The sequence below is a fragment of the Anser cygnoides genome, chromosome 3 (genome assembly GCF_040182565.1).
Source record: "Anser cygnoides isolate HZ-2024a breed goose chromosome 3, Taihu_goose_T2T_genome, whole genome shotgun sequence".
NCBI classification, from domain to species: Eukaryota; Metazoa; Chordata; class Aves; order Anseriformes; family Anatidae; genus Anser; species Anser cygnoides.
The window spans coordinates 64,345,398-64,372,279 of record NC_089875.1 but is presented as its reverse complement, the minus strand read 5'-3'; the positions used below and the strand labels follow the sequence as shown (position 1 = coordinate 64,372,279).

At 42.0% G+C, this 26,882-nt stretch overlaps 1 long non-coding RNA gene across 1 annotated transcript in view; it reads right to left on the bottom strand.

The window, feature by feature from the left end:
• Positions 1-11,338, bottom strand: part of LOC125180062 (uncharacterized) — a 12,731-nt gene extending 1,393 nt beyond the window's left edge. The window contains exons 1-3 of the long non-coding RNA XR_007158290.2: positions 8,737-11,338; positions 7,080-7,204; positions 1-71 (exon numbers count right to left, since the gene is read on the bottom strand). The exon at positions 1-71 is cut by the window's left edge and continues 1,393 nt beyond it. This is a non-coding gene — a long non-coding RNA (uncharacterized lncRNA). The remainder of the gene's footprint in view (positions 72-7,079; positions 7,205-8,736) is intronic.
• Positions 11,339-26,882: the final 15,544 nt, after the last annotated feature.

Here is a 26,882-nt window from a genome sequence, read left to right as displayed (position 1 = left end):
CTTCAGAGCTGCCACTTGTTTTGGACATTTTTTTCAAAATCTCTTTGACTGTAGCACCTTCTAGTTTTAACCTTCAAGGGCGATGTTTCAGAACAGCAATGAAAAGTGGGTCAACACAATAGTTTCATAATCTCATACACTTTTAGCTTAGACAGCATTGCGTTTACAGATCATTTAATGTGAGAGTCAGTTTTGCCTCTTACAGCTGTGAAACATGGATTTGGTTCAAGTACAAGAGTGTGTCAAGTATACCTAGCACACTCTTTTATAAGGGAAAAGATCTCTCTTCACAGAAAGAGTATCTTAAATATTCAGTATTAGTCAGAAGGCTAGCTGGAGCAAATATAGCTCTTCTAGATATGTAAGACATTTATTTTTCTCTAGAATAAATGCCTGCTTAGAGGGTATACGCTGCCATTACTTTCCATAATGGAATCAGTGTACAACCGAAATACTTTTTCTGGATTTTCCATGCCAATGCACAATACTCCATGGGTCCAACAGCATGAAAATTTGAGAGTTTGGCAGAGATAGATCTGTGATATATTCTCACAGAACCTCGAATCTGTATGATGGAGAGACTAGCAATGCAGGTGCGTTGCTGAGAAACCATGTTGCACAGTTTAGGTACAGCCTGGCAATCCTGCTCTACTACACAAGGTCAATAGGGTCTTTTTTTGGTAAAGAAGTTTATTTATTTATTTATTTATTTATTTGGTATTAGTCCAGCTTTCAGTAGTGCCTGAGTAACTTCAAACTAAGATCAATGAGAAAGTGCAAAATGAAAAATACCTAAAACTAACCAGTGTTCAGTTCGACAGACATATCCAGAAACAGACTACCCATTCACCCTATGTCTTGTTAACAGTGACTGAGATGAGTATTTTTTTTTTTGTAGTGAACTGAGGATTTCGTTTTCGGTACTGTGGTTCTCTAATACAAACTCCTGCTACATTTTTCACTTTTGTAACTGATATTTCTTATGAATGCTCAGGTTTCTGATCAGAATTCATCGTATCCAGATGAATTACACAAATTTGGAAAGCAGATACAGAGAGGGTATAGCATATAATGAAAGATAATAGTAGTTGACTGTGTGTTTGTGGAAAGTCTTCTTTGTCATGGACTTAGACTTTTTTAAAATGATTTTATAAGGTTTTCTGAGACAATGCTTGCTCTATGCATATTTTTATAACAACTCTTTAACTGGTTATTCAAAATGTTCATGCATACAACATCATGCAATGATGTTCATGCATGCAAATCTAAATAAGTATATGACTGCAAATGTGAAAATGTGATACTAATGTAACTTTAGAATTACATAAAAGATAAGGTCCCTCACCTGAGAAGCGAACCATTAATCTAAACAGAAAACAAATAATGAAATAACAATTTAAAACAAAAAGAAATGAATGGAATGTTTAACAGTGAACAAATTGGTACTGGAATGTTTCTTGAATGAACTTGATTGTTGGCCAGAATTTGTAGAGTATGGTTCTTCTCAGAGAAGGAGTATGAAGCTGTTCAAAGGCTAAGGGATGTGAAAGGAATTAAAGCAATAGTAGGATGGATAAAGAAACCACAGGGAAAGAGGATTGTAAGAGACATAGATCTGAATAGTGTAAGTAAGAGAAAATAAGAGCAGGCATAGAATCACAAAGGAAACTGAAAAGATCAAGTAGTCAAGGGCAGGATGTCATAATATGAAGAACCTTTTTGCTTATTTACACAGAAGATTGCCATAAGGCATGCATCATAAATCTCCATATGACACAGAATTGTGAGTCCTTTTCTGAGGGTCTTAAAGTTTCTATATGTTAAGATTGTTTATATTTCTTGCAAGTAGAAGGAAAGTATCAATTCTGGCAATTTTCAGTTAGGGATATTATGCTGGACAAAGAAGTGTAATCTGTGAGTATGAGAAATAATGTTGAGGAAAAAGATGGAAAGATGCTTCATCAGGAGTGGTTATTCAAATGCATCCCATGGATGGCCCTCAAGGAACACATGGTCTTCAAATCAGGATCACAAGAGATGCAAATGCTAAAAGTAGGTCTTAAACTTAATTAACCTTAACTCATTTTGAGCTACCCATTTTGGTTTCTTTCACGTGAAGAATAAGGCAGGTGCTTCCAAAGAATGGTCTGTCTCAGTCTAAAGCTGGCATCTACAGTAGGTCAGATGCCATAAGTCAGTGCCATAAAATCAACAATTTTTCTCCACTCATTATAAGGGAAATCCAGGATCACCAGCTTACACATATATATCTATCTGTATTGAATCCATCTGAAGGCAGATGAGATGAATCCCACAGTATTAATTTTCTAAATGTTTATTTCAGTTTGTGGTTAATTGTTGATGCAAATGTAACCCTTCTCAGTGCTCTCATAAAATCATAGAATGGTTTGGGTTGGAAGGGACCTTAAAGATCATCTAGTTCCAAACCTCCTGCCATGGGCAGGGACACCTCCCACTAGACCAGGTTGCTCAAAGCCCCATCCAGCCTGGCCTTGAACTGGGGCAGCCACAGCTTCTCAGGGCAACCTGTGCCAGTGCCTCACTACCCTCATACTAAAAATTTTCCTCCTTATATCTAATCTAAATCTCCCCTCTTTTAGTTAAAAGCCATTACTCCTTGTCCTGTCACTATACTCACTCTTAAAAAGTCCCTCACCAGCTCTTACCAGATACTGCTTAAATTTGTCATTCAAATCCATCAACATTTTTTGGCAATTTTGCTGATAATCTCTATACTTAGTCTGAGATACATAAATAGCATATAATCATAGATTCATGCAATATCCTGAGTTAGAGGGGACCAACAAGGATCCGTGAGTCCAAATCCTGGCTCCACACAGGACCACAAAAAATCAGACCCTGTGTCTGAGAGCACTGTCCAAACACTTCTTGAACTCTGTCAGGCCTGGGGCCATGACCGCTGCCCTGGGGAGCCCGTCCCAGTGCCCGACCACCCTCTGGGTGCAGAACCTTTCCCTAACACCCAGCCTGACCCTCCCCTGTCCCAGCCCCATGCCGTTCCCTCGGGTCCTGTCGCTGTCCCCAGAGAGCAGAGCTCAGCGCCTGCCCCTCCGCTCCCCTCGTGAGGGAGCTGCAGGCCGCCATGAGGCCTCCCCTCAGCCTGCTCTGCTCTGGGCTGAACAAACCAAGGGACCTCAGGTGCTTCTACAAAAGTTTTGCCCTCCAGCCCCTTCACCACCTTCGTAGCCCTCCTTTGGACACTCTCTAACAGTTTTATATCTTCCTTATATTGTGGCGCCCAAAACTGTACCCAGTACTCGAGGTGAGGCTGTACCGATGCAGAGCAGAGCAGGACAATCGCTTCCCTTTACCTGCTAGCAATGCCATGCTTGATGCACCCCAGAATACAGCTGGCCTTCCTGGCTGCCAACCTCTCATCTGTATGTATATCCAGGGTTGCCCTATCCCAAGTGCAGAATCCAGCATTTCTTCTTGATATATCTCATGTGGTTGGTGACATATTTCATGTGGTTGCTGATTGCCCAGCCTCCTAATTTGTCTGCATCTCTCTGCAAGGCCTCTCTACTGTGGAGGGAGTCAACAGCTCCTCTTAATTTAGTGCCATCTGCAGACTTACATATATATGTAGATATATGTAATCAGGAATAATTAACCCTATTTCCAAAGGTTCATTTTTAAAGAAGTAATGGTAGGATTTAAAACTTTTTTGGAATTACTCTGCTCTCATTGACTTAGAAAGTTAGAAGCTTACACATCTGAAATTGTTGCCTAATGGATAGTAGGAATTTGTTGATTCTTTGTTCAAGCTATAGTTTGAGTGTTGTGCATTTGTTTTACATGAGGTTCCACAGTGAGAATGAGGACTGAAAATAGATTGTGAATAACTGTCTCCTACATGGACACCATTCCTTTAGCACTGAATAAGATGGGAGTGAATATATTCAATTTCGTAATAAAAGACTATCGTAAAGAATACGCATAAAGGAGCCGAGTTAAGATTACAATCGTAAATCATAAATAATACTTACAGCTCTAATCCAGAGCACACCTCCTGCAGGCAAGGACACCATCTCCTGCACCAGGCCCACCAGGCCCTTTCTGTAGCCCCAGACCTGCATGCCATCTGCCCTTCAGAGCTCAGTGTCGAGGCCTCTGCTATATCACCAATCTGTCCAGTTGATGCTGGGAACTGCACCCTGTGGCACATCCCCAAATTTGCTGAGCGGACTCATGCTATTTTAAGCTGCCTTCCAGCTCCCTTCCATGCACACCCCTGCACAAACTATTCCATCTACTAGCTACTGCTTGCTGCCCTGTAGGTGTGACAGTGATATAGATCATCTGCTAGCACTAGCTCAGTGGGTGTGTGACAGCCCCTCAACAGGATTTAGTAGCGGACAAAAGGTCTAAGCACCTTTTAAGCAAGAAAGTCTAGTAGATGTTTTTACAAACTGAAATTGCTAGCAGCAAAATCTTCTAGTGCCCAAACTTTTCCAGCAGCAGCAGGCACCCCAGTATTCTAGGAAGAGTTCCCAAAAATCTTCCAACAATTCCAAGGAATAGAAGAAGCTGAGCCCGGAAACTGCTGTGTAAAGTGTTGTGTCTGTTATGTGCCCTTGTTTTGTGCACTCTGGGCATGTTTTGAAAGAGGAGGCAAAGTTTAAATGACTTAGTTTTACTTGTATGGTCCTATATTGCATACTTTTTGAGAAGGAGAGGGTCTTTTCCTTTATGCTTTACTGGAGTATCTAGTATAAGGCATCCAGATAGATAAATAACCCTGTCAAGAGATTCTTTTAAACTACTTATCATGAAAGGGGGTTAAAATCTTCTGCATGAGCAGAATGCCTGAACATTCTGCATTTCCTGACAGTTGGAAAAGTTGTGCTGAAGACAATGTTGAGAAACTCCTCTCCCACACTGAACAACTTATATGGTTTCTCTTAAACAGACCATTATTAATTGTTTTCAGAAATATTTCAGAAGATTGATTCATGCATAAAAATGCTTTTAGTCAAGCATTTCTAGTTTCAGAAGCTTAAAAGAAGCTGCTTAAAAAGCTTTATAATTTTCTTCTTGAAGAAAGATCTTTAATTACATTGGAGCAATAGAGTGGGATTTGTGCATATATTCTAATTATGTACCAGTAAAACTGAAAAGCTCTTCGTTAAAACCATGTGGAGAAAAATCAGACACATGCCAGCACTTCATTACTGAGAACTTAAGAGGAATTGTGTGGTGCCTTATTATCAGTACTACATAAATAGAAGGGCACTCCACATATTGCATATGTCGACACAGTCTTTTAGATTAAAAAATAGGCTGATTTTAAGAAAACAGAAAAGGATACAAATTAACTCAGTTAATTAAGCCAAAGCAATTAATTCTATATAGTGATAATAACACCTTGTTACCTATTTAGTAGAGCAAGTATAATAATAAACATATTCTTTCTAATTTAAATCTGTGTATATACATCCATGCATAGATATAGAGAGAGCATATGAGAGGATGAGAGGATGAAAGATGAAAGGTCCATTCACCTACAATCTAATTAGATCTTAGCGATCATCAAATTGTACAGTTAGTTCATGTAATAGTTCATAAGAACTACGTGCATATAGCATGAGCAGAATATATGCCATGCTTTCTGTTTAAACATAAGCCTTTATGATGAGGGGTTTTCTCATGCTGTAAACAAGAACAGCTGGTGCACAGGCTGTGTTACAACACACTGTAATAACAATACAATAGACTTACTGTTAGTTGTAAGATTGTGTATAAAGAAGTTATTCACATTTTAAGCAGAGAATTGCTAAGCACTTCTTGCCAAATTGCAGACCTTCGTCAACAATTCCCTTTGAGTCACAAGCACGTGACTTTTCACTTCTTAGGGTTAATCAAGTTATGATAAAATAGTCAAGACTCACAAGGGGGGGTGGGTATACAATATCCATCTTCTGACTCCAAATTTGTAGAAAGAGGGAACTGAATAAACTCAATTTGAGCAGGGTACAGGATAACAGTAGACAGTAGAAATGAGAAATGAAATAACAGCATGTCCCTATAGTGAGTTCTCTTTCTGAAACTCACATTTGGCCAACTTCTGCAGCTCTTTCTTTGCTATCAAGTCCCTTCATACTATACCTCTTCCCATAAAAAAAAAAAAAAGGATATTGCTGTATGTTCTAAATGAACCAGCTCATTAAACATAAAGAAATTTGATGTAGTGGTTTGATTACAGAGAACATTTCTTGTGGCTGTGTGTATAAAATATTTAGATAATTATTTGTTAGGTAAAAAAGCTTAGCATGCATATCACTGCATGATTAAACAAAAAAAAAATCCTAATATTTGCAGTATCTCATGTCTACCTCTATCAGTAATTATTTACAAGGGCAGCTATTAATTATTTTTGGGGGGGTGACTTCAAAGCAGAGCGTATATGAATGAAAGGGACTTCCACTGTCATCAAATTTAGTCTTCTCTTATTACAGGCAAATGTCTTGTGTAATCTGCTTCTTAAACTGATCAAATTTGAATGTAAGCTCCTAAGACTTTTGTCTAAATAATTCCTATGAGAAGAAACTGCACTGATATTTCTAGCTTGTATTTATGCTTAGTTACATGATGCCGATTTCTAGTAACAAGATTTAGCTGTGTGCTTTTGCCCTAACACTGGTGTTTTCTTAGACAGAAGTCATAGAGTTTTTTAACTTTTGTGTTTGTTTTTTTTTTTTTTTAATTATTTTAACTTTATTTGTTTGTTTCTTTGTTTATTTATTTTTGCTGAAAGAAATGAGTGTTCCTTAATCTTTTCCTATAGATTAATCTAATAATCTTTTGTCTGGTTTCATTTGAAATGACTTTTTGTTGAATATTAATAACTAGAATTGTACACAGTAGCTCACATTAGATCTGTCAAAGCCTGAACACTGTTGTCAATCTTACCTTCTTTTCTAGGAAATGATTGAGACAAAGATTGTATTTGCCTTTTTTATGATACCATCACCTTTGTGAATCATAGACATCTTATGATTCTATGTTAGACTAACATGTATGAGTTTCTTTCTTACCTTTTCAGTTGTTTTCTGCAGATGAACTTTTTACTACAGACATTATTGTTAGTCCTATGTGTATAACATTGCACTTCATACTCTTCAGGTTCCCATTGTCTGTCTTCAAGGTCATGCATTTTTTCCTGTGAGATATAAAAACTCTTTCTTAGTATATTTTGTTACCTTGATGATTTTCAGTTTTTCTACATGTGCTTTGTTTACAGCTTAGAAATAATTTCAATAGCTATATGGATGATACATGTACAACAACAGATGTACTTCATTTATTTTATCCAGATTACAACTCTTTAACGTTATATACTTATGTCTGTCTATAATGGTATAAGAGGTAACATTTCAGCAAGTACAAGAGACTTTTTGTTCTTTGATTTTTAAGAGGCTGATAACTTTTACAACAGAACTTGATTTAGAGCAAGGAACTGGTGGTTTCATGACAAATACCAGCCAGAACATTTTAGCTTCTTCCTTCCATGGAAACAAAACAAAACAAAACAAAACAAACAAAAACCACCACCAACAACAACAAAAGTAAAATTCAAACAAATGTTCATAGAGTCACAGAATGATGGAGGTCTTCTGGTCCAACACCTTTGCTCAATTAGGGACACCCAGAGCAGGGTGCCCAGGACCATGTCCAGGTGGTTTTTGAAGATCTTCAAGGAGGGAGGCTCCACAGACTCCCTGTGCAACCTGTGCCAGTGCTACGTCACCTGCATAGTAAAGTACTTCCTAATGGTTAGACAGTACCTCCTGTGTTCCAGTTTGTACCCACTGCCTCTCATCCTGGTGCTGGGCACCACCGAAAACAGCATGGCTCTGTATTCATTGCATCATCCCTTCAGGTATCTACACACATTGGTTAGACTCCCTCTCAGCCACCTCTTCTCTAGGCTGAACAGGCCCAGCTCTCTCATAGGATAGGTGCTCCAGTTTCTTAATTATCTTGGTAGCCTTCCATTGGACTTTTTCCAGTATGTCTAGATCACTCCTGCAATGAGTCCAGAACTGGACACAGTACTCTAGGTTTGGTTTCACCAATGCCAAGTTAAGGGTGGACGATCACATCCCTTGCCCTGCTGGTGATACTTTGCGTAATGTAGCCAAGAATGCCATTAGCTTTCTTAGCAGCAAGGACACATTGCTGACTCATGTTTAACTTGCAGTCCACCAAGACTCCTAAGTCCTTCTCTGCAGAGCTGCTTTCCAGCTGGGTGGCTCCCTGCGTGTACTGGTGATTGAGACTGTTCTTCCCCAGGTGCAGGACTTTGCACTTCTTCCTTGTTGAATTTCATGAGACTTTTGTCAGCTCACCTCTCCAGCCTCTTAAGGTCCCTCTGGTTGGCTTCTTGGCCCTCTGTTGAGCCAGCCACTCCCCACAGTTTCATGTCATCCGTGTATTTATTGAGGGTGCACTCTATCCCACCATCCAGATTGATAATTAAGTTGTTAAACAAGACTAACCCCTGGGGTACTCCACTTGCTATAAGCTTCCAAGTAAGCTTTTCTTTACTAATCAGTACCCTCTGGGTCCAGCCATTCAACAGTTCTCTGTGAGAATCACAGAGGGGACAAAGGCCTTACTGAAGTCCAGGAAGACAATATTCACTGCTCCCCCCTCATCCATCAGGTTGGTGATATCATTATAGAAACTTACCAGGTTGGTCAGGCATGACTTCCCCTTGGTGAATCATTTCTGACTACTCCTCATGACTTTCTCCTCTTTCATGTGCCTGGAAATGGTTTCCAGAATTAACTGCTCCCTCACCTTCCCAGGGATTGAGGTGAGGCTGACAGGCCTATAGTTCCCCAGGTCCTTCTTTTTGCTGTTATTGAAGATAGGAGTCACATTTGCCTTCCTCTAATCTTCAGGTGCTTCTCCCAGTTGCCATGATCAAGCAAAGATTATAGAGAGGGGCCTCACAATGACATCTGCCAGCTCTCTCAGTACTCATGGGTGCATCCTGTCAGAGCCCATGGACTTGTGAATGTCCACTTTGCTCAAGTGTTCCCTGACCTGATTCTCTTCCACAAAAGGTCCTTACTCCATCCATTCAGCCTGATCCCTGGAACCTGGGATTACTGAAGTCCAGTCTTGCTGATAAAAGTTCAGGCAAAGAAGGCATTCAGTACCTTGGCCTTTTCACTGTCCTGGATAACCAGATCTCTTTTTTTCCTTCAGGAGAGGGCCCACATTTTCCTTAGTGTCCCTTTTGTCACCGAGGTACTTGTAGAAGCCCTTCTTGTTGTTCTGGATGTCCTTGGCCAGATTCAGTTCTATCTGTGCTTTATCTTTCATATCTTGATACCTTCTCGGACAATGTTTCTGCATTCCTCCCAGGTTACCTGTCCTTGCTTCCACCCCCTGTAGACTTCCTCTTTGTTGGGATGTTGCTGCTGAGCTCCTGAGTTCCTGAGCTTATTCTAGCAAGAATTCCTACTGTGATTATCATAGTCATATTGGGACTGAATTTGTGTGTTAGTTGTATGTCTCTCACAAAATGTTTCCTGACAGAGACAAGCAAAGCTGAACAAGTAGCACTGCATACTGAGAACAGCTCAGAAATCCAGAGGAAAATTCAGAACTGATGAGCATCTGCTGCTTCGGGAAACCCTTAAATATTATCATCATCACTTTTCCAACTGGAGATTGTTAGCTGTAACCAAAAGGAAAAAGGGGTTGAAAAGCATTATAGGCCTTCAGACAATGTTCCACGCAAACAAGAGGAACAGGAAAAAATAACATGCTGGTATAATTTTTTTCTTTTTTCTTTTTTTTTTTTTGTCTGACAGATAAACTCAATTTCTCAGATTTGTAATACAAAAAGATTTCTCACTATTAATTTCTAATAAATGGAAGGTTTTCTTAGCATCTGCAGAAAAGCTATAATGAAATGTTAAAGTAAATTGTGGTTGATAGAGCCACAGAACAGTGTATGTGCACTACCCTATTACCTGTATCATGGATTTTTACAATAAGCTATTGAAAGGAGCAAGTCATCAATGCTGAAAATACAATGTGACTAACCCAACTCTCTTTTTGTCAACAGGAGCCAGGAAAACATTTACTTTTACTAGAAACAGTTGTGTTGGTATAGGTCGTATAACGTCTGTTTGCTTCAGAGTCAAACTGAGCTTTCTGAAGTGGATTTGTAAAGCAAATATCTTTCCCCTTTCCAAAAATTTCTGTGTGTTCTGCTCTCACTATTTACCTCTCAACAAGTCCTGTTCACTTATAATACTCATAATGAACAGACCTGTCTAAAGGCCTTCTTCCAAAGAGGGCTAGAGGTTAGAAATAAGATGTCTCCAGAGCTATTTCTAACTTTACACAAAATGATCCTCAGGTTCATTGTATCTTGACACAGAGGTGAAAGTTCAGCTGCGTGTTCCATTAAAAGCAGTGATTCAGTCACAGCACTTACATCATATTTTAAATTCTATCATTGCCAGAGAAAGGTCTAGAAACTTTTATTTTCAGGAAGGCTGAATATTCCCCTTACAGTACTACTTCTAAAGAAATGCAGTGCTTAGTTCATTCAGCATATGGAAACAATATGGAAGTCAGTGACAAATTAATATTCTTATATATAAAACTGTTTTGTAATTGTTTATTCTTGTCCCATCAATTTTTCTTATTTCACAAAATAATATAATTTTCTTTTTTTTCCTGAAGAAGTATGTATGAATTGCCTCTATGCAGGCTAACATAGGGGTTCTGGCTGAGGGAAAATGCACCTCAGTGCGTATTATTGCTGAAATAAACAAGGCTACAAGCATGGTCCAGGCTAGTAGACACTTATTGTCCTGCATAGAAAGATGAAACCCCTGTTTAGACACAGGTGATTTTTCAGATGTTGTTTTACAGTCCTCAGTGGAGCTGTCTTCTGCTTTGGAAACCTGTATTTCTTCAGCTCTCCCCTTCCTCTGTTAAGCAGTTGAAGAGAAGATCACCTTTCCACTCATCACGTTTATCTCTTGGCACACTGTGTAAGAAAGTGTCAGGCCATCCCAGAAAGTACCCAAAAGAAAATGTGGATGGGCAAAAAAATGAGTTCCTCATGTCATTCTGTGCCTTCAGTCACCAGAGGTAGTTCAGTACCAAAGCCAGGCTGTCATTTGACAGATGGATATCTTCTTTACAACATTGTTGTTCTGCCAGTACTTGTTAAGGACAAATGAAACTGGGATTTCAAACAGGCATCAGTGGGCCTCTAAAACAGATAGCGAGACAGTACTGCTGCATCTTGTGTTGCTGTTTCTTCTTCCTAATTACGTGATTAGACTGATATTGAAAAGAACTGGTTCCCAGGAGACAAGTTTTAGTAGGTGAAAGGAATCTAACACCAGCAACTGAAGTTCTATAAAATGAAACAGATTACTTGGAGAAAGAAAAAGGACATGAGCCTGTTCTTCAGGCACTGATGCCTCAAAGCCAATCTCTCTGTCCCCTCTTCTTGTAAACCCCACAACAGGAGGCAAGTCTTCTATGGATTTCTGCTGAGTGATGGAAACCTCTTCATGTTCTAGCAGTTCATTAGCCTGGAATTAGAGACCTCAGAGAATAAGATTAAAAAATAAAAGGTGGGGTAGTATGTCCTGAATCTAGGTTTCAGGTTCAGGGAAAGCAGGGGAGAGAGGGGAAAACTGGAAATGTGTGGGAAACATCCCACAGATTTTTGGACTTGCTGCATGCATGGGCAGCCACCCACTATGCCTTATGTTAGGTACTGAAAAGAATGACATTTTTCCTTCAACAGGACCTGGGCTTCTCTGAGCATGCACAACAGCAGGATGCTACATATGAATATGATGAGGACTTGGAAGTGGTCATGCTTTGCCCAAAATCATCTTCAAGTGCAGGAAATCTGACCAGAGTATGGCTAAGTGACGTGTATGTTCCATTGTGCTGGGAAACTTATTTTACAAGTAAGAGAAAAGCAGAGTTCACATAGGGTAGAACAAGTTTTCTTTCCTTAATCTAGCCAGCTGAGTTAACCTGCTGCCTGTTATAAGGAGAAAGAAAGAAATCTAGTGGCTTCAGGAAGAGGGGTAAATGATGGCAGGAGAGATGGAAAAGAAGGAAAAAAAAAAAAAAAGGAAAGAGTTGGACTTACCTAGAGTCAGTTAGGGAAAGTGGAATCAGTATAGGTACAGATGATGTTACAGATAACATTTTCCTCATGGAACCAGATCCACAAGTATCACATGAGCAAAAGTCTTAGAAATGCTTATTCTTACTGGAACTATGTGAGTGAGAAAGATTCATTTGCCTTCCATACATTGAAAAGTTCACATCATCAAACCCACATCACAATCAGCCTTGGTGGGCAATAACATTTTAAACATTCAGCAATGGCAAATTGTACCAAATAAGTACCAATGCTAACAACAAAAGTAAAACTTGCTATGCAATGAATATCAGTACAGTAGGGTGAGAAATACATTTGCTTGGCATTCCAAAAATCCTGGGCATCATAAACGTGTCTGATGTGTCTAATACTGGTGTGATGTGACTGTGAGAGCACAAAGTATAGTGAACAGCCATCTCTTCTTTCAGTTAGTTATGCTAGTCATAGATTCTTTTCCATGGATATTGGAAGGAATGTATATCTGCCTAAAGCCCAGAACAGCTGGGCATGTTTCCCCATTAAACATGATCATGTTGTCTTAGGTTTCATTTTAGGAACCAGAAATAACCAGACCTAGTGTTAATTCCTGAAAGATGGACTTGGGTATACTGAAATTTGTAACTTACTGCTGATCAGCCGAGAATCTGGAAGATGAAATGGTACCATCAGTAAACAGTAGTGTTGGAGTTCCTTTCAACCAGGGCTGTGAAGTCACATCAGGTTATGATATTCAGAGATGCCCCAGAAATTTAAAGTATGAATGTGAATGAAGTTGTGAGTTCCCCAAATATTCTTCCTAGGACAGTCATTGGAATAGATCTAGAAAACATTGTAAATGTAGGTATGGATCTTCCTGTTGCAGATGTTTAAGTAAAACTCCCTAATTATAAAATAAACAAGCCTTCTGATGAAAACTGTCAGGGAGTAGCAACAATAGGATGCACCACAAGGTAATGTGAGTTAGTGGCTCACCATTACAGAAATTGAGTTGAAATGCATACAAAACATGAGGGAACTCATATTCCTTGAAAACACATTTGAGGCTAAAAGAAGTCTAGTACCTGGTAGAAGAGAAGATGGAGCAGTTTTTGCTAAGACCAGGACTGCAACACATTTCCAAAGTAAAACACTATTGCTCAAGTGATATATAGAAAATGATATAATTCCATGCTTAATAGGCTAACTAGAAGCAAGAAAAGAACACCTGAATGTTTTGAACTACTAGGCTGGAACAGGAATGATCACTAGTTAAGCATATTAATTCTTCTTCATGTGCAATGAATCTTGAAAACTACAGCAGTTTGTCAAAATAATTAAATTCCATTTGCTTTTCAGATATAAATGCCTACATATCTTGCCAGAGTAATCATTGCTTGCTACTCAGATGCTTAAACTTTCATATGTGTATTTTCTAAACCACAATTTTTCTTTTTCCTTTATGAGGTAAGGAAAAAAAGAAAAAACACATTGCTTTATTCATACAGATTATAACTTTCAGTGTTGCTCACGCTGATCCTACTAAGAGAATTATATTCTCAGAATCAAGTTCACATGTGTTACAGTGATAAAACAAAGCTGAATTTTCTGTATTTTTGACAATGCTAATTTCTCTTTGATTTGTTTCATCTGCGTTACCAACCATTCAGGCTACTGCACTATAAAATGAAGAAGACCTGGTGATTTCAGGTACCATACCATTATCTTATTTTGTAATTCCATTATATCTGCGAGTAGACATCCACATGTATTTTTTCATAGATTTCTTACTTCCTTCATTGATAGCAACAGTCAGTTAATCAAAAAAGTTTTTTTGCTATCCTTTGCAAATCCTCTATGATTACTGCTGTGATGCTTCTGTACAGATCAAGCGCCTTTGTTCAGTACAGTAACAGCCCTGCACACAAAGCCCACCAAAAACCCCAATGTCAAACCACACTAAAGAAAACCATGAAACTAGTTAATTGTACTGACGCACAGTTAGTCTATACTTATGTCATAGGAAAAGGAATGCTTAGGAAGGCTTTTCTCAGTTCTTGTCAAGGCTCTGAATGCAGTCTGCCACACACTCCAAGACAGCAGGCTGCCTGCACTCAGCAGGAGTTCTGACATGGCATGGCCTATAGCCTTGGGTCAGAGTGTAGTGATGGTGCTGTGTGAGCTGGGAAGGGCTATCCTGGTTACTGCACAAGGGAGAAAGAAGCTAGGCTGAATGTCTTCTCAGCAAATCTCTGAACCTGCTCAAATTTGTGTATGTGTGGGATGAAAAAAATTCAATAGGACCATTTGTCTGCTTGAAGGATGTTTTTTTTTCTTGCTCCCTCAAATCCAGTCCCAGTCCCCAAATACTACCCCAAATATATTTTGACTGAAAAAAGGCTCAGCTTTGTATTGCCAATAATAAGCAGCCAGCATTCACAATCAAATTCAGAATTCATAAGAATAGAAAGATTTTTTAAAATAAGTTATTTTATTTACTAGCTTTTTGATTCTTTTGGATGCACCTAGGTCAAATTTTCATGATTTCCTCTGCAATCAATATGACTATAAAATAATAATAATAAAAAAAAAGTTTTAAAAATGCAGCTGTTGTTCACAGGAAATCAGTTACCTCTAGGCAGTGGATTTTTAAAGGAAAAATATTTTGAGCCTTCTAATGAGCTGTTCAAAATTCACTTTGCCAAAGGTCAGGATTTTTTACCCTTTTCCCACCTCTTGGTTAGTTTATCCGTCCTCATTGATAAGGCCTCCAAGGTAAAGATTGTCTCATTAAAGCTTTACTTTGCTCTGAAGGCCTTCAGTCTTTGTGCTGAAAAACACTATGCTGAGTGATGTAAATGGATTAGTATCTATATTGTTCATGATTCAAGTCTTTTGGGGCAGGGATTTACATCCATTCCAGCAGGACATAACACCAGGAGAGCACTAGGATTCAAGGACTGTTTCATCATCCCCTGCACCTCAACAATACGGGCCTTGTATCCATAGGAAAGGGTTGTGACCTACTCCTAATCCTTAATGAGGGGACACAAAGCTTCCACTGATGTCTCCATTCTTCGGAGAACAGTAATGGGCTGAGCTAATCCAGGTCACTTTCCTACAGTATGCAGACTTCGAATCCTTATGAACACTATCTTATCAGCGTCAGGGAGCAGCATGAGGCGGGCTGCCCCACAAGGCAAGCCTAAAGCTGAGGACAACACCAAGGCAGGGAGGGCAGTGGCCTCTCTCCAAAGAGCACCTGAATGAGGAGAGCAGAACAGGTCTGGTGACAGTAGTCACACAGTCTAGTGATTGCCAAACAAGTCTGTAGTTCCAAGACAGGTCTGAGACCAGGCCAGAAAATCAACCTTGCAGGTCAGTGTCAGGGAGGTATGTATGCGCAAGCACACCTGCAGCGTGGCTCAGGAACAGAACCAGGTGAGAGCCTGAGCTTACATCCTGCTCCCAAGAGAAGTGGGGAAAGGCTCCCAAAGAGGCTTCTCATAGCTCTCCTCAAGGCCTTCACCATATCAGAGCTGGTCCTACATCCAGGCAGCCAAATTCTCAGGATGGGGGAGGATGCACGCAGTTCTGGCAGTTCCCAGCTGACATGGTAATTAAATGATTTCATCCATTTTGGAGTGTGAACTCATTTCATGTTAACTCAGAAATTAGAAAGCTGAACTGACTGGAGGGTGTTGGTGCATTCTGTGTATATGTATACTTTGCAAAACAAGTCACCCTAAGTATTATTTCAATACTCTCTATCATAGCAGTAAAGAATCATTAATCTTCTTTTGTAGATTTGATATAGAATTTAATATCTGTTCTAGCATTTTTTTTGTTATTTATATTTAATCATCTGAACCGGGAAACTGTAAGTGATTTCATAAACAAGAAATTAATCTTTATAATCAGCCCTACAGAGTGGAAGGTGGGGGTTCTGGCTGACAGCAAGTTGAACATGAGGCAGCAGTGTGCCCTGGCAGACAGGAGGGCCAACCGTACCCTGGGGTGCATCAGGCACAGCACTGATAGCAGGTAAAGGGAAGCGATTGTCCTGCTCTGCTCCGCGCTGGAGTGGCCTCTCTTTGAGTACTGTGTGCAGTTTTGGGTGCCACAGTATAAGAAGGAAATAAAGCTATTAGAGTGTCCGCAGGAGGGCTATGAAGATGGTGAAGGGTCTAGAGGGCAAGACGTGTGAGTAGCAGCTGAGGTCCCTTGGTTTGTTCAGCCCAGAGCAGAGCAGGCTGAGGGGAGGCCTCATGGCGGCCTGCAGCTCCCTCACGAGGGGAGCGGAGGGGCAGGCGCTGAGCTCTGCTCTCTGGGGACAGCGACAGGACCCGAGGGAACGGCATGGAGCTGGGACAGGGGAGGGTCAGGCTGGGGGTTAGGGAAAGGTTCTGCACCCAGAGGGTGATCAGGCACTGGGACAGGCTCCCAATGGTGGTGGTCATGGTACCAAGCCTGTCAAAGTTCAAAGAATCATTTGGAAAATGCTTTCAGACTCTTTTCAGTTGTGCCCAGCGAGAAGGTGAGAGGCAATGGGCACAAACTGAAGCACAGGAGGTTCCAGCTGAACATGAGGAGGCACTTCTTTACTGTAAGGGTGACAGAGTACTGGCACAGGTTGCCCAGAGAGGTTGTGGAGTCTCCCTCTCTGGAGATATTCAAAACCTACCTGGATGCCATCCTACGCAACGTGCTCTAGGTGATCCTACTCGGCAGGAGGGCTGGACTAGATGATCTTCAGAGGTCCCTTCCAACCTCAGTCATTCTGTGATTCTTAATAGTACTTTCAATAAAAGTAGTATCTAACATACAGCAAGTGTTTGTGTATATATAGCATCAGAAAATTAAAACCATATATAGCAACTGTTAGAAACGTATTTATATGTACATATTTAATACTGTTCTTTTAGTGTTATATATATATATTTAGTGTTATTAAAGGATAATGCATGGATTTAATATTCGTTTGATATGTATTTTAAGATTTTATTGTCTAATATTCCAAACACAGAAAACAGATTATGTCACATACTTCGTTATCCATTTGTAAAAACAAGTATTTTATAAAAGCAGTAACTGCATTAAAAGATGTAAAATACAAGTTTTATAACTAGTTATAAGGTGAATGGTTTGCAATACATTAACTGGAATCTACCAAGGAAAAGTAATTTCTTCTACATTTCAATTTATATGAATCTTACTATTTTCTTACAACATCATTCACAATTTATAAAGGAAAGAATCATCTTTTTCAACAACAGCAAGCATAGAATCATAGAATTGTTCAGGCTGAAAAAGACCTCTAAGATCATCTAGTCCAAGATTTAACCTACTACTAAAGTCTACTACTAAACCACACTACTAAGTTCTGAATCTACACATTTCTTGAAGGCCTTCAGGAATGGTGACTCAACCACTTCCTTGGGCAGCCTATTCCAATGCCACGCAACTTTTTCAGTAAAGAAATTTCTCCTAATATCCAACCTAAACTTCCCCAATGCAACTCGAGGCCATTTCCCCTGGTCTTACTGTTTGGTGCTTGGGAGGAAAGCCCAATCCCCACCTAATATACTGAACTGGCATGCCATACAAATGCGATAGAAATCACAGACAGAAAAGTTGGTTGGATGAGATGCTCAGAGGTCCATTAGTCCAACCTTCTACCAGATGCATTTCTTTTGCCAACACTAGATTCGGTCAGCCATGGCTTTGTTCATCTTCTGTTAGTCCTTGAGTATCTCCAGGTCCCACTGAAGTGAAGCTCTACCAGTTGTTGTGCCAGACCCCTCACCTAGTTTAGTGTCATCTGCAAATCTGCTTTGATGAATGAATTAAACATTATGTGGCCCAGTCCAAACCTCTTTGCTATTTTGCTACCAGACACCATTTGTATGTCAAGCCATTGATTATGACCTTTTGAGTCTGCAGTAAATTCTTAGCCCATCTAATGGTCCATTCATCTAGTTCGTGTCTTCACGTATGCAATGAGAACCTCTCAAAAGTCCTACTAAAGTGAAATTTATCCCAAACATGTAAACAAATGCAAGAAAAGAGAAGTAAACATTACCTGCATTTGTCTAGTGCATATAGTTGTGTATGTTGCAGAATTTTATTTTGTTGCTCTGATGTGCCAAGCCATTCCTCAGTATTTATAAACAAAGTGCCGAAAATTGAAACAAATGCATGAGCAAATGAGCTGTCCATAAACTAATTGTCCATGGCAAAGAAATCAAATAATGCTATCTCAACATCTTTGGGACAATAACTTGAAAAGAGAATTTAAAAAAAAAAAAAAAAAAAAGCCTGATATGAAATATACAGAGCTCTGTTGTCTAGAGTAAGCTCAAAACACATTTCTTCTCATTTTTTTCACAGTTCTTTCATGAAGAAGTAGATTTTGTAGTATGTTCTGGAAGTTTACAACCTTGGACTGATTAGGAGAAACAGAATGAAGAGCCTTCTGTTCTTCTGAACATCCAGTCACCAGCCTCATATAAAACAAACCTAGGAATGTATCTTGTTTATCTTAGCCAAGCTGTCAAGCTAAAGCTTGACGAGAGATGATGTGCAAGACATTCAGTTTCTTGCCGGTAAAGATAGAACAAGATCAACTGTTTCACTAGCAGAATTATTTTCCATATGCTTGTTTCTTCATACGTTTTATTGGTTCTGTGCAGAAGTGGTATTATCTTGGATATCTAGAACAAGCAGTGTATGCTTCTGTACTGTGTGTAGTTCTGCAGAAAAACAGATGGGCGGGTATACCAATAACAAACGCAGTTAGAGATCATGTCACAGACTAATTTTGTTTGACTAAAATCACTTTCCAGCCAATAGTGATACAGTGTGCCTATTAATAAAGATTGGGTAATTGAATACTTATTTAAACTAAAGTTGCTCATTTAACCTGTCCATTTAAGATCTTATTTTAATAATATGACAATCTTCTAAAATAAATAATTTATGTATGGTCATAACTTTTCTTTGAGGATCTGCATACATATTAGAAACATTCCTTAATTTTGCATTTTAAGATTGCTAAAAGGAAAACTATATGCTATTAGTATAGAAATTGACCCTTTGACAGATGTTATTGTAGACATACACAAAAGCATTTGCTCTTCTGTGGAAGAGAAAATTCTATGCTATTCTCTGGAAGAGGGCATTGCATTCAAAATTCTTCCATTTGTATATGTCCAGTGATAACCAAGTTGAGTGGTGCAGTTGATACCGCAGTTGAGAAGGAAGGGATGCCATCCAAAGGGACCTGGATAGGCTTGAGAACTGGGCCCACATAAACCTAATAAGGTTCGACAAGTCAAAATGCAAGGTGCTGCACCTGGGTCAGGGCAATCCTGGACATGAGTACAGACTGGCAGAAGAACTCATTAAGAGCAGCTCTGCAGAGAAGGACTTGGGGGTTCTAGTGGACAAAAATCACAGAATCACAGAATTGTAGGCATTGGAAGAGACCTCAAGAGATCATCGGGTCTAACCTCCCTGCCAAAGCATGTTCCCTAGAGCAGGTTGTCCAGGTAGGCATCCAGGCAGGCCTTGAATATCTCCAGAGAAGGAGACTCCACAACCTCCCTGGGCAGTCTGTTCCAGTGCTCTGTCACCCTCACCGTGAAGAAGTTCTTTCACATATTGGTGTGGAACTTCCTGTGCTCCATTTTTTGACATTGCCCCTTATCCTATCCCCACAAACCACTGAAAAGAAGTTGGCCAAATCCCTCTGTCTCCCACACCTCAGGTATTTATACACATTAATAAGATCCCCTTTCAGTCTTCTTTACTCAAGGCTGAACAGACCCAGGTCTCTCAGCCTTTCCTCATAAAGGAGATGCTCCAGGCCCCCTATCATCTTTGTGGCCCTCTGCTGGACTCTTTCCAGGAAATCCCTGTCTTTTTTGTACTGTGGAGCCCAGAACTGGACACAGTACTCCAGGTGAGGCCTGACCAGGGCAGAGTAGAGGGGGAGGATCACCTCCCTTGACCTGCTGGCCACGCTCCTTTTAATGCACGCCAAGATCCCGTTGGCCTTCTTGGCCACCATGGCACACTGCTTGCTCATGGCCAACCTGTCATCCACAAGGACCCCCAGGTCCACAGAGCTCCTCTCCATCAGGTCGTCCCCCAGCCTGTACTGATACATGTGGCTGTTCCTTCCCAGGTGCAGGACTCTACACTTGCTCTTGTTAAACCTCATTTGGTTTCTTCCTGCCCAGCTCTCCAGCCTGTCCAGGTCTCGCTGAATGGCAGCACAGCCTTCTGGCATGTCAGCCACCCCTCCCAGCTTTGTATCATCGGCGTACTTGCTGAGGGCAGACACTATTCCCTCATCAAGGTTGTCAATGAAGATGTTGAACAAGACCAGACCCAGAACCGATCCCTGAGGAACATCACTAGTCACAAGTCTCCAGCCAGACTCTGCGCCGCCGATCACCACCCTCTGAGCTCGACCAGTCATCCAGTTCTCAACCCACCTTACAGTCCACTCATATATCCCACATTCTCTCAGCTTTGCTAGCGGGCTGTCATGGGAGACAGTATCAAAAACCTTGCTAAAGTCAAGGTAGGTGACATCCACTGCTCTCCCCACATCTACCCAGATGGCGATGCCATCATAGAAGGCAACGAGGTTGGTCAAGCACAATTTCCCCTTGCTGAATCCATGCAGACTACTCCTCATAACCTTCTTCTCTTCCAATTGCTTGGAGATGGCATGCAGAACAAGCTGTTCCAACACCTTTCCAGGGACAGAGGTGACACTGACTGGCCCCTAGTTTCCCGGATCCTCCTTCTAGCCTTCTTGAAGATAAGTCTTCTTGGAGTCCGTCAGCAGCCCACATACCCAGCTTCTCAAAGGCCTGCCCAAGATCAAAATACCCAAAGCCTTGGTCTAGACACCACCCCCTCAGCCAGTTATTTAGTCCTGTTCTCCTCCATTCTGGGCCCCAGTTACCCATTGGGAGGACAGAGGACACTACCTGCACCCCCGATCCCTTCAACATCCTTCCCAGGGATGCGAAGTCCTTTTTAATATTACTCATTTTCCTTGTTGCAGCTTCCCAGGACCCAGTCTGAATGACGATAATAGGATAGTAGTCCTCTGGTTTGATGAGCTTTGGCAGAGCCTTCCTAACATCTCTGACATGTGCTCCAGGAAGACAACACACCTCTCTGGAGTGGTTATCGGGGCGGAAAATGGGAGCCTTGGTGCTCCCCGGCAAGGAGTCCCCGATCATTATGACTCTCTGTCCTTTTATTTTTTTTTTTTTTTTTGTGGCACTGGTTTGGATGCAGTGCCCCATCTGGCCCCAGAAGAGGGGGACTATGCTTGGTACTTCCCTTGACCTTGACATGCTTCTCAGGGCCTGGGTTCCAACTACTGACCAGATCCTAATCCTTTTCCTGCTCAAGAGACTCAAATCTATTACCCAGGGACACCGTTGGGGCTGCTGGTACCATGGCTGTGGGGGGCAGATGCCTCCTTCTGCTTTGAAGAGACACGAGGGTCCAGCCCCTTTCCTCTCATGGGTGGTCAAGCCCTCTGTCCTGCAGGTGAGCAGCTGGATCAGCTACTACCCCTTGCAGGGACTAAGGAGGGGGCTGCTGGGCCTCAATAGGGGCAGGTTGACACCTCCTATCTGTCTCCCTCAGAGACTCCCAGGAGCACCTCAGGCTGCCAATTTCTCGCTGCAGGCCAGCCATTTGCTCAAGTAGCTCCTTGAGCAGTGCACACCTGCACCCACAACAGCCCTCTCTTCCCTCAGGACCCAGGAGGGCCTCCAGATTCAAGAGCTCCCCACAGTCTCCAGTCTGGACTGCGACTTCACCCCTCAGGGAATCCACCTGGGTGCCCACATGAGCCCAGAGAGGCCGTATCCCCTCAGTTTGGATTGCCACCTCGGCCAGGCTGCTGTGACGGGTGCCCACCATGGTGAATTATAAGTTGTAATAGGCAGAGTTCCCAAAGGAGAGGAGAGGAAGAGAAAGGGAGGTGGGAAGGGGAGGATAGCATCCTCCCTGCACTCCTCCCTGTCCCACCTGAACTGCCTGTGCAAACCACCAAGCCGGTCATGTCCTATTGTGTGTCCTGTTCGCGGCGCTCCCTAAGGACTGCCTTTATACTATCAGGGGTTGGTTGGCTGCTGTCACCCCTGGCTCCGCCTGCACCCCGTCAGTGCCCACGGTGGCACAAGCACAGCTCCTGCCTGCTCGGGGGCAGGCTGGGGCTGTGACTTTGACTGAACTGCTCTGTGCCACGTTACTGGGAGGTGGGGTGTAGGGGTTGGCTCCGTCCACCTCTCTGACAGAAGCCCTTGCTGCCATCGATCCGCGCGAGGTCCTTGCTAAAATGGCCAACATGAGTTGGCAGTGCACGCTTGCAGCCCAGAGGCCAACTGCATCCTGGGCTGCATCAAAAGGAGTGTCCAGGAGGGTGAGGGAGGGGATTGTCCCCCTCTACTATGCTCTTGTGAGGCCCCACTTGTAGTACTGCATCCAGGTGTGGAGCCCCCAACACAAGAAGGATGTGGACCTGTTAGAACGGTTCCAGAGAAGGGGCATGAAAATGATCATGGGCTGGAGCACCTCTCCTACAAAAAAAGGCTGAGAACTGGGGCTGTTCAGCCTAAAGAAGAGAAGGCTCTGGAGTGACCTCATTGCAACCTTTCAGTACTTGAAGGGGACTTATAAAAGAAGATGGAGAGCAGCTCTTTGTTCAGTCAGATAATGACAGGACAAGGGGGAATGATTTTAAACTAAAATTAAGATTTTGATTAGAGGTTAGGAGGAAATTGTTCACTCAGATGGTGGTGAGGCACTGGAATAGGTTGCTCAGAAAGGTTGTGGATGTCCCATCTTTGCAGGTGTTCAAGACTGGGTTAGGTGAGGTCCTGAGCAACCTGATCTAGTGGGTGGAGTCCCTGCTTATGACAGGGGGGTTGGAACTAGATGGTATTTAAGGTTCCTTTCAACCCAAGCCATTCTGTGATTCTATGATAAGCATCCAGATTTCCATATTTTTTGCTCCAGAAATAGGGATGAAAACTCAAGTCAGTCAAGAAACTTCTACTCTGAAACTACTTTTACAATCCCAGTTTAAAGACTGTGGATGAGATCTGGGGGGTGGTGGGGGTGGTGGGGGAGAGGGGTGCTTCTTTATTGAATGAAAAGTTATGCTACAACTTAAATAAAGGAGTTCACTTTTAGCTACATATACAAGCATGTAATTGGACAAAAATGTAACCTTCACTACTCTTTTAGAATATTCACCAAGTTTTCCTTGTGAAAAAAAGTATACTAATTAACTTGACATCAAAATAGTTGAAAGCATACCTAATGCCAATCTCTGCAGTGAGGAACACTTTAAAGGTCTCTTGCTTGGCCCCTTATGTTTGAGAGTAAATAAGCTGAGAAAAACTCAATAGCAGTCTAAGGGATTCAGGAGTTCCTTCCTTTTTTCCTTCCTTCCATGCTTCCTTCCTTTTCTTTTTGATATTTTGCTTTCTAGTTACAAGCTTTTCTATTCCAAGCCAAAATTGTTATCAAGTTCATGACAGTATGACAGAGTTCAAAAGTCTTGATCCAGAAAAATGCTGAAGATTTTTCCTTGCCATATCAAACTGCAATACCGCCTGCTCAGTAAGATATAATCATTTTGTAAGTTTAACAATGTAATGGCTCTCATTGTTTTTAATACTTCATAATCATTTCAGTTGTCCCCATGAATACTCAGGTGATGAAAGACATTTGTCTAAATGGTTTGCTAGATTAGCACCTGCTCTGATTCCTTGAAGTCACTGGTAGGAGCATGTTGCCTCTTGGATAGTCTGTACGGTTATCCTTCCATGAACGTAGGGCTTAGTTCATGAACTCGTGAAACGGAGGACTAAGGAGAATCTCCATCCTTTACTGGATGCGAGGGGAAACCTAGTTACTAAGGATGAGGAAAAGGCTGAGGTCCTTAATGCCGCCTTTGCCTCAGTCTTTAGCGGCAGTACCGGTTGTTCTCTGGATACCCAGTGCCTTGAGCTGGTGGAAGGGGATGGGGAGCAGGATGTGGCCTTCGCTATCCATGAGGAAATGGTTGGCGACCTGCTACGGAGCTTGGATGTGCGCAAGTCGATGGGGCCGGATGGGATGCACCCGAGGGTACTGAAAGAACTGGTGGAGGAGCTGGCCGAGCCGCTTACCATCATTTATCGGCAGTCCTGGCTATCGGGGGAGGTCCCAGTTGACTGGCGGCTAGCCAATGTGACGCCCATCTATAAGAAGGGCCGCAGGGCAGACCCAGGGAACTATAGGCCTGTTAGTTTGACCTCAGTGCCAGGAAAGCTCATGGAGCAGATTATCTTGAGGGTCATCACGCGGCACTTGCAGGGCAAGCGGGCGATCAGGCCCAGTCAGCATGGGTTTATGAAAGGCAGGTCCTGCTTGACGAACCTGATCTCCTTCTATGACCAAGTGATGCGCTTGGTGGATGAGGGAAAGGCTGTGGATGTGGTTTACCTTGACCTCAGTAAGGCTTTTGACACAGTTCCCCACAACATTCTCCTCAAGAAACTGGCTGCTCGGGGCTTGGACTGGCGTACGCTTCGCTGGGTTAGAAACTGGCTGGATGGCCGGGCCCAGAGAGTTGTGGTGAATGGAGTCAAATCTGGTTGGAGGCCGGTCACTAGTGGTGTCCCCCAGGGCTCGGTACTGGGGCCGGTCCTCTTTAATATCTTTATCGATGATCTGGATGAGGGCGTCCAGTGCACCCTCAGTAAGTTTGCAGATGACACCAAGCTAAGTGCGTGTGTCGATCTGCTCGAGGGCAGGAAGGCTCTGCAGGAGGATCTGGATAGGCTGGAGCGATGGGCTGAGGTCAACTGTATGAAGTTCAACAAGGCCAAGTGCCGGGTCCTGCACCTGGGGCGCAACAACCCCAAGCAGAGCTACAGGCTGGGAGATGAGTGGCTGGAAAGCTGCCTGGCTGAGAGGGACCTGGGAGTACTGGTTGATAGTCGGCTGAATATGAGCCAGCAGTGTGCCCAGGTGGCCAAGAAGGCCAACAGCATCCTGGCCTGCATAAGAAGCAGTGTGGCCAGCAGGTCTAGGGAAGTGATTGTGCCCCTGTACTCGGCTCTGGTGAGGCCGCACCTCGAGTACTGTGTTCAGTTTTGGGCCCCTCGCTACAGGAAGGACATGGACGTGCTCGAGCGAGTCCAGAGAAGGGCGACCAAGCTGGTGAGGGGTCTGGAGAACAAGTCTTACGAGGAGCGGCTGAGGGAGCTGGGCTTGTTCAGCCTGGAGAAGAGGAGGCTCAGGGGCGACCTTATCGCTCTCTACAGTTACCTTAAAGGAGGCTGTAAAGAGGTGGGGGTTGGTCTGTTCTCCTACGTGCCTGGTGACAGGACGAGGGGGAATGGGCGAAAGTTGCGACAGGGGAGTTTTAGGTTGGATGTTAGGAAGTACTTCTTTACCGAAAGGGTTATTAAGCATTGGAACGGGCTGCCCAGGGAGGTGGTGGAGTCACCATCCCTGGAGGTCTTTAAAAGACATTTAGATGTAGAGCTTAGCGATATGGTTTAGTGGAGTACTTAGTGTTAGGTCGGAGGTTGGACTCGATGATCTTGAGGTCTCTTCCAACCTAGAAATCTGTGATACTGTGATACTGTAGCTTTGTTTTTGTAAAATGTAGCAATATTCATAACACATCTTTCCTTCATAAAGGAAGTCATTGAGATTCTGGGATATGAAAAATAAGCTTTGTTTAGCAATGTATCAGGAGGTGAAGAACACACAAAACTTAAGCAGAGCAGCTGCAAATTCAGATTTTTGCAGCAAAAGAAACACGGCCTTCAAATCTACAGGAGATCATCAGGAACTCTTCACATCTTACTTGACAATGATCTAATTCCACCAATGTACTTATAAATACATCAGTTTTACTATCTATATGAAGAAATGTTTGGTGTACATTTTATTTCTTTTTAAATCTAATTGTACTAGTGTTATTATTTCTGGAAAACTATTTCAAAAGCAAATCAAAGTGTTTATCAAACAAATTCCTTTAGATAAAATCTTTCAATTAAAAAAGACGGAAATTTAATGCCTATATTTCTGAGGATATAAATTGGTAATAGTCTAGTGAACCGATCCTTGCTCTTAGATTAGTGCATCAGCTTGCTTTTGCTGGTCTTTGAGTGTGATGTCACTGAGAAGAGGAATATCACCTAGGCAACCCTATAACGCTAAAAAGCTTATAGCTGAAATGTGTAGAAGGAAACAGATGGGGCACTATCTGGAAATTTTATTTGTCAGATATCACCCATCTGTTTCTCTCTCTGTCTGCATGTTTTGGAGTAATTTTCATTTTTTAGGATGGCAAGTCAGTATAATTCTACAGAATTGGTTTAATCTTCTGTTTTACTATTATTATTTAATTTTTATTTTTTACAATTCATTAATGACTGGCAGGAAAACATAAAACCCACACCGATGATTCAACCAAACAAACCTCTATTTGATGAGAGGCAACTTCAGGGCAAAATTAGTAGATATTAACTCTTTTTGTTAATCATTTCTAACAATGTTGGCAGTTTCTCACATGCAACAGACCTCCCAAATAAATGAATGATAGGGACTATTTTTAAATGCATTCTAAAACTGAAAAGATTATGTGTCATTT